The sequence below is a fragment of the Cervus canadensis genome, chromosome 7 (genome assembly GCF_019320065.1).
Source record: "Cervus canadensis isolate Bull #8, Minnesota chromosome 7, ASM1932006v1, whole genome shotgun sequence".
NCBI lineage: Eukaryota > Metazoa > Chordata > Mammalia > Artiodactyla > Cervidae > Cervus > Cervus canadensis.
In genome coordinates, this window is record NC_057392.1 from 94045278 (window position 1) to 94053902 (window position 8625).

The 8625-nt window shown below is 38.5% G+C and overlaps 1 non-coding gene across 1 annotated transcript; it reads left to right on the forward strand.

Annotated features, from left to right (window-relative positions):
- The first annotated feature begins 8041 nt into the window (after positions 1-8041).
- LOC122445689 lies at positions 8042-8147 on the forward strand. The gene has a single exon (XR_006270643.1). It is a non-coding gene; the product is annotated as a small nucleolar RNA U13 (small nucleolar RNA).
- Positions 8148-8625: the final 478 nt, after the last annotated feature.

Consider the following 8625-nt stretch of genomic DNA (forward strand, 5'->3'; position numbering starts at 1 on the left):
TCAGGAAGATCCCCTGGAGAAGGAAATGGCAACCCACTCCAGTATTCTTGCCTGGAGAATCCCGTGGACAGATGAGCCTGGTGGGCTACAGTCCATGGGATCGCAGTCAGACACGACTGAGCACACACGCACCTTGATATGCTCCCAACATATAAAGAATCTGAACAAGAGACAATTGCTGAATCTATTGTTTAAACTTTAGACTAAACGAAACAAACTCTTATACACCAACAACATAGATGTATATCAAATGCGTTATGCTAAATGAAAGAATCCAGACTCAAAGGCTGTATAATATATGACTCCATTTATGTGAAATAATCTATAAAGTAAAACTGTAAGTAAAAAAAGCATATCAATGGTTGTCAAGAGTTGGAGGTGGGAGAAAAGGTTGACTATAAAGTGCACAAAGCAATTTTTGATGTAATGGAGTTATTCTATATATTAATTTTAGTGATAGTTACATAATGATATGGATTTGTCAAAACTCTTAGAACTATACAGCAAAATGAGTGAATTATACTGTACATAAATTATACTTAAATAAACCTTTCTTGAGAAGAAAAATATCCTCCAGGCTTAGCAATGTCATGAGACCACCAGAATGTTCTAGATTGAGATCATTAGGTCTGAGCAAAGTAGCAAAAATGACAGTGGTATTTTTAGAATTGGGCAGTTAGAAATACTTTTTTGTAATTGTCTGTAGTGATACAATTCCCAATGGGCTTCCCTGGTGTCTCAGACATTAAAGAATCTGCCTGCAACGTGGGAGATCCAGGTTCAATCCCTGGGTCAGGAAGATCCCCTGGAGAAGAGAATGGCTACCCACTCCAGTATTCTTGCCTTGAGAATTCCATGGACAGAGAAGCCTTGTGGGCTACAGTCTACAGGGTCGCAAAGAACAGGACATGACTGAACAACTTTCACGTTCACTTTCAGGAAGAGTGAGAGTAGATTGAAAACGCTCACTGATCTTTGACTGTCTCCCTCACATAGCATTAAAGAAAGAAAAACTGCAATATGTCACTTAACACACTTCACAGGAAATATGTGAAGGGGATTAAGAGGTACAAACTAAGTAAGTTGTGGGATATAATATATAGCATAGGAAATATAGTTATTAATAATACTACTGTAATAATTTTGTGTAGTGACAGATGGTTACTAGACTTTCTGCATTGATTATTTTGTATTGTATTTAAATATCAAGACATTACTCTGCATATCTGAAATTAACATGATATTGTATATCAACTATACTTCAATTAAAACGAACAACTTCAAAAAGTGCACTTCACCAGAGACATAGGTTATTGTCATCAACATAAAAAGAAAAAATGGCAAAAATTAAGTCTTGGTAAGCACACTAACCCCTTCCCCTTTTCTTGACTCGTTTTCTACTTTTATGTCTTAGACCCAATGACATTATTAACTATGCAGCAAATGTTAGCTAAATGATCCACATCTTTCTGTAACACAGCAGCAAGAGGCAGGTCTCATTTTTATAGCAGTGGATACATTACATGGAATAAACATGAAAATGGAATGTCACCTCTCAGATGTGATAGAATTGCCACTCTGTCCTAGTAATCCTCAAGAAAAGAGTAGTAGAGAAAGAGAATGTTTTCAATAAAATTGCAGAGAGAAATTTTGGTGGTCAGAATGTTATCCAATTTGGATCATAGCCAGAACTGAGCCATAAAAGTAGAAAAAAAAAAACTTCCCTATTATTTAATTTAATAAAAAAAAAGAACAAGTGGAAAATTATCAGCCATTGGAAAGATAAAAAGAAAAACAATTTGAGATATTATGTGAAATAATAATAATCAATGACATTATGTATATAAAGCTAAATACATAAATGCAGAGAAACTCCACAGAGGGAAAAATCTATTTCCAAGCAAATTTGTAATCAAGTAAGATGAGTACAATCCATACATTCAGTAAAACTTGATTATTTTATGTTTTTTGTCAGGATTTAGTCTAGGTGCCGGGGTATTTTCATGAACACAAGAGACGCTCTTCTTGCCTTCACAGATTTTGCAATCTAAATCACTAGAGGTACACGGTTTGTGTCAAAGATGATTGTCATTCTATCTAGGACATAGGAAAAGCTAAAAGTACACGCCATACTGCTTTTTTGAAAAAGGACTCTACAAATTAGGTGACTTATATATATATACATATATATATATATATGCATATATATAATAATTTGTTCTTCAATACTTTTAAATCTGATTCAAATCAATATTTTGTAAGATGCAGTGCCCAATTATTACATGGCTATTCCCTGAATTTCTGGACTGAACTTTAAACAGAATTAATTAATTCTGTTTCAAGGTATGTTAGTTTCACAAACTATTTTCTTCCATTAGAAGTAATAGACAAGAAATTCTGGGGAGGAGCCAAGATGGTGGAGGAATAGGATGGGGAGACCACTTTCTCCCCTACAAATTCATCAAAAGAATATTTGAACGCTGAGCAAACTTCACAAAACAACTTCTGACCGCTAGGAGAGGACGTCAGGTGCCCAGAAAAGCAGCCCATCATCTTCGAAAGGAGGTAGGACAAAAGATAAAAGATAAAAAGAGAGACAAAAGAGCTAGGGGCGGAGACCCTTCCCCGGAAGGGAGTCTTAATAGAGGAAGTTTCCAAACACCAGGAAACCCTCTCACTGGCGGGTCTGGGGGAAGTTTTCAAATCTCGGAGGGCAACCTAACTGGGAGGAAAAATAAATAAAACTCACAGATTACATGCCTAAAAGCAACTCCCAGCAGAAAACTACCTCAGATGCCCACATCCGCCGCCAGCAAGTGGGGGCGGAACGGAGAGGAGCAGGCAGCATTGCTTAGGGTAAGGACCGGCCCGAAGGCCCTGAGAGCAATCGGAGGGAGCTTTCGTGAGATAGCAACTTAAACTGTGAGATAGCAAGAGAGAGAGAAAATTAACTGGCCCGAAAACACTGCCGGCCATTTGCAGAACAAAGGGACTGAGCAATTCCAGAGTAGAGCTAGCCTGCAGCGGACCAGCCCACCCCCGCCGGAGGCAGGAGGCAGGGGGGAGGGGAAAGGGGCAAACTCGGCCCCAGAGATGGCATCCCCTACCACACTGCAAACAGGCCTCCAGTTTCTAACCAAAGACTTCCTGAGATTCTGGATGGTTGACATCCGCAGGGAGGGTCACGGCTAAACACAAGGCACACACACCTGACTGGCGTGGGCGGAAACTGAGGCTGGGGCCGCGGAGGGGAGAAGGTGCACGCACCCGGGGAGAGTGCGCCCGTCAAGCTCCTGGCTGCCTGAGCTGCTCGGGCGGAAGGCACAAAACGCAGGGGCAACCAAATCCGTGCTTTTGTGGAGGACCCGAAAACTGGAACCGCACGCAACGCAGGGCACACTCCATATAGAGCAGCCAGGAGCCTGAGTAGTCTAGATGGGGAAAGCACACACCTGTGAGCGGGGCAAACCCAGTGTGGCGGGAACACGGTGAGTGCTCCGCACACACAGATATCTGTCTGCAGCACCCCTCCCTCCGCGCAGCAGGACTGAACTAGCGAACTGAACAAGAGACCACCTCCGCCCGCCTGTGTCAGGGTGGAAATTAGACACTGAAGAGACCTGCAAACAGAAGCCAAATAAACAAAGGGAACCACTTCAGAAGGGACCGGTGCAACAGATTAAAATCCCTGTAGATAACACTGACTACACCGGAAGGGGCCTGTAGATATCGAGAAGTGTAAGCTGGAATGAGGAGCTATCTGAAACTGAACTGAACCCACACTGACCGCAACAGCTCCAGAGAATTTCCTAGATATATTTTTACTTTTTTTTTTTAATTAAAATTTTTTTTTCTTTTCTTTTCTTTTTTTATTTTTTCTCTTTTATTTTCTTTTAAAATTCCCTATTACTCCCCCATTACTCCTTAACTTTCATTTTCATATATTTTTACTTTTTTTTTTATTAGGAAAAAAAATTTTTTTTCCTGTTTTATTTTTTTTCTCTTATTTTCTTTTAAAGTCCTCTATTACTCCTCTATTACTCCTTAGTTTTCATTTTCATTTCACTATAACCTTGCAAAAAAAAAAAAGGAGACGCCATATTTTTAAACTGAACTTCATATATATTTCTAAAATTTTTTGTGTTTTGTTTTTAATATTGTATTTTTAAGAGTCCAACCTCTACTCTAGATTTTTAATCTTGGTGTTTCAGTATGTGATATAAATTTTGGACGTTTAAGAATCCAATATTCAGTTACCATTTTTATTCAGGAGTGTGTTGATTACTCTCTCCCACTTTTGACTCTCCGTTTTCTACCTCAGAACACCTCTGTTTCCTCCCTCCCCCTTCTCTTCCCAATCCAATTCTGTGAATCTTTGTGGGTGTCTGGGCTACAGAGAACACTCTGGGAATAGACAACTGTGTAGATCTGTCTCTCTCCTCTTGAGTCCCCCTTTTTCTCCTCCTGCTCATCTCTATCTCCCTCCTCCCTCTCCTCCTCTTCATGTAACTCTGTGAACTTCTCTGGGTGTCCCTCACAGTGGAGAATCTTTTGACCATTAACCTAGAAGTTTTATTATCAGTGCTGTATAATTGGAGAAGTCTTGAGACTACTGGAAGAATAAAACTGAAATCTAGAGGCAGGAGACTTCAGCCCAAAACCTGAGAACACCAGAAAACTCCTGACTACAGGGAACATTAAGTAATAAGAGACCATCCAAAAGCCTCCATACCTACATTGAAATCAACCACCACCCATGAGCCAATAAGTTCCAGAGCAAGACATACCATGCAAATTCTCCAGCAACACAGGAACATAGCCCTGAGCGTCAACATACAGGCTGCCCAAAGTCACACCTAATACATAGACCCATCTCAAAACTCATTACTGGACACTCCATTGCCTCCAGAGAGAAGAAATCCAGTTCCACGCAGCAGAACACCGACCCAAGCTTCCCTAACCAGGAAACCTTGACAAGCCAATCGTCCAACCCCACCCACTGGGTGAAACCTCCACATTAAAAAGAAACCACAGACCTCCAGAATACAGAAAGCCCACTCCAGACACAGCAATCAATCTAAACAAGATAAAAAGGCAGAGAAATACCCAACAGGTAAAGGAACATGAAAAATGCCCACCAAATCAAACAAAAGAGGAGGAGATAGAGAATCTACCTGAAAAAGAATTTAGAATAATGATAATAAAAATGATCCAAAATCTTGAAAACAAAATGGAGTTACAGATAAGTAGCTTGGAGATAAAGATTGAGAAGATGCAAGAAATGTTTAATAAGGACCTAGAAGAAATAAAAAAAAGAGTCAATTAAAAGTGAATAATGCAATAAATGAGATAAAAAACACTCTGGAGGGAACCAACAGTAGATTAATGGAGACAGAAAATAGGATAAGTGAGGTAGAAGATAAAATGGTGGAAATAAATGAAGAAGAGAGGAAAAAAGAAAAAAGGATCAAAAGAAATGAGGACAACCTCAGGGACCTCTGGGACAATGTGAAATGCCCCAACATTCCAATCATAGGAGTCCCAGAAGAAGAAGACAAAAAGAAAGGCCATGAGAAAATACTCGAGGAGATAATAGCTGAAAACTTCCCTAAAATGGGGAAGGAAATAGCCATCCAAGTCCAAGAAACCCAGAGAGTCCCAAACAGGATAAACCCAAGGCTAAACACCTCAAGACACATATTAATCAAATTAACAAAGATCAAACACAAAGAACAAATATTAAAAGCAGCAAGGGAGAAACAACAAATAACACACAAAGGAATTCCCATAAGGATAACAGCTGATCTATCAATAGAAACTCTTCAGGTCAGAAGGGAATGGCAGGACACACTTCAAGTAATGAAAGAGTAACCTACAACCTAGATTACTGTACCCAGCAAGGATCTCATTCAGATATGAAGGAAAATCCAAAATCTTTACAGACAAGCAAAAGCTGAGAGAATTCAGCACCACCAAACCAGATCTTCAACAAATGCTAAAGGATCTTCTCTAGACAGGAAACACAGAAAGGTTATATAAACACTAACCCAAAACACCAAAGTAAATGGCAACGGGACCATACCTATCAATAATTACCTTAAATGTAAATGGGTTGAATGCCCCAACCAAAAGATAAAGACTGGATGAATGGATAAAAAAACAAGACCCCTATATATGCTGTCTACAAGAGACCCACCTCAAAACAAGGGACACATACAGACTAAAAGTGAAGGGCTGGAAAAAAATATTTCATGCAAATGGAGACCAAAAGAAAGCAGGAGTCGCAATACTCATATCAGATAAAATAGACTTTCAAATAAAAGCTGTGAAAAGAGACAAAGAAGGACACTACATAATGATCAAAGGATCAATCCAAGAAGAAGATATAACAATTATAAATATATATGCACCCAACATAGGAGCACCGCAATATGTACGGCAAACACTAATGAGTATGAAAGAGGAAATTAATAGTAACACAATAATAGTGGGAGACTTTAACACCCCACTCACAACTATGGATAGATCAACTAAACAGAAAATTAACAAGGAAACACAAACCTTAAATGACACAATGGACCAGCTAGACCTAATTGATATCTATAGGACATTTCACCCCAAAACAATCAACTTCACCTTTTTCTCAGGTGCACACGGAACCTTCTCCAGAATAGATCACATCCTTGGCCATAAATCTAGCTTGGTAAATTCAAAAAAATTGAAATCATTCCAGTCATCTTTTCTGACCACAGTGCAGTAAGATTAGATCTCAATTACAGGAAAAAAAATTATTAAAAATTCAAACATATGGAGGCTAAATAACACGCTTCTGAATAACCAACAAATCATAGAAGAAATCAAAAAAGAAATCAAAATATGTATAGAAATGAATGAAAATGAAAACACAACAACCCAAAACCTATGGGACACTGTAAAAGCAGTGCTAAGGGGAAGGTTCATAGCATTACAGGCTTACCTCAAGAAACAAGAAAAAAATCAAATAAATAACCTAACTCTACACCTAAAGCAACTAGAGAAGGAAGAAATGAAGAACCCCAAGGTTAGTAGAAGGAAAGAAATCTTAAAAATTAGGGCAAAAATAAATGCAAAAGAAACTAAAGAGACCATAGCAAAAATCAACAAAGCTAAAAGCTGGTTTTTTGAAAAAATAAACAAAATTGACAAACCATTAGCAAGACTCATTAAGAAACAAAGGGAGAAGAACCAAATTAACAAAATTAGAAATGAAAATGGAGAGATCACAACAGACAACACTGAAATACAAAGGATCATAAGAGACTACTACCAGCAGCTCTATGCCAATAAAATGGACAACTTGGAAGAAATGGACAAATTCTTAGAAAAGTATAACTTTCCAAAACTGAACCAGAAAGAAATAAAAGATCTTAACAGACCCATCACAAGCAAGGAAATCAAAACTGTAATCAGAAATCTTCCAGGAAACAAAAGCCCAGGACCAGATGGCTTCACAGCTGAATTCTACCAAAAATTTAGAGAACTAACACCTATCTTACTCAAACTCTTCCAGAAAATTGCAGATGAAGGTAAACTTCCAAACTCATTCTATGAGGCCACCATCACCCTAATTCCAAAACCAGACAAAGATGCCACGAAAAAAGAAACCTACAGGCAATATCACTGATGAACATAGATTCAAAAATCCTTAACAAAATTCTAGCAAACAGAATCCAACAACATATTAAAAAAATCATACACCATGACCAAGTGGGCTTTATCCCATGATTGCAAGGATTCTTTAATATCCGCATATCAATCAATGTAATACACCATATTAACAAATTGAAAGAAAAAAACCATATGATTATCTCAATAGATGCCAAAAAAGCCTTTGACAAAATTCAACATCCATTTATGATTAAAACTCTCCAGTGGAGAAGGAAATGGCAACCCACTCCAGTATTCTTGCCTGGAGAACTCCATGGACGGGGGAGCCTGGTGGGCTATAGTCCACAGGGTCGCAAAGAGTCAGACACGACTGAGCGACTTCACTTTCACTTTGATCCTTTTGTAGTTCATGAGCATGATGATTGGGTGTTCACGCTGCTGCGTGACATGTGCCTCCCTCACAAACCTTGTTACGACATCGGCACATTACCTGTCTGACGTAAAAAAAAAAAAAAAAAACTCTCCAGAAAGCAGGAATAGAAGGAACATACCTCAACATAATAAAAGCTATATATGACAAACCCACAGCAAGCATTACCCTCAATAGTGAAAAACTGAAGCATTTCCCCTGAAATCAGGAACAAGACAAGGGTGCCCACTCTCACCACAATTATTTAACATAGTTTTGGAAGTTTTGGCCACAGCAATCAGAGCAGAAAAAGAAGTAAAAGGAATCCAGATAGGAAAAGAAGAAGTGAAACTCTCTCTGTTTGCAGATGACATGATCCTCTACATAGAAAACCCTAGAGACTCTACCAGAAAATTACTAGAGCTAATCAATGAATATAGTAAAGTTGCAGGATATAAAATTAACACACAGAAATCCCTTGCATTCCTATACACTAACAATGAGAAAACAGAAAGAGAAATTAAGGAAACAATACCATTCACCATTGCAACAAAAAGAACAAAATACTT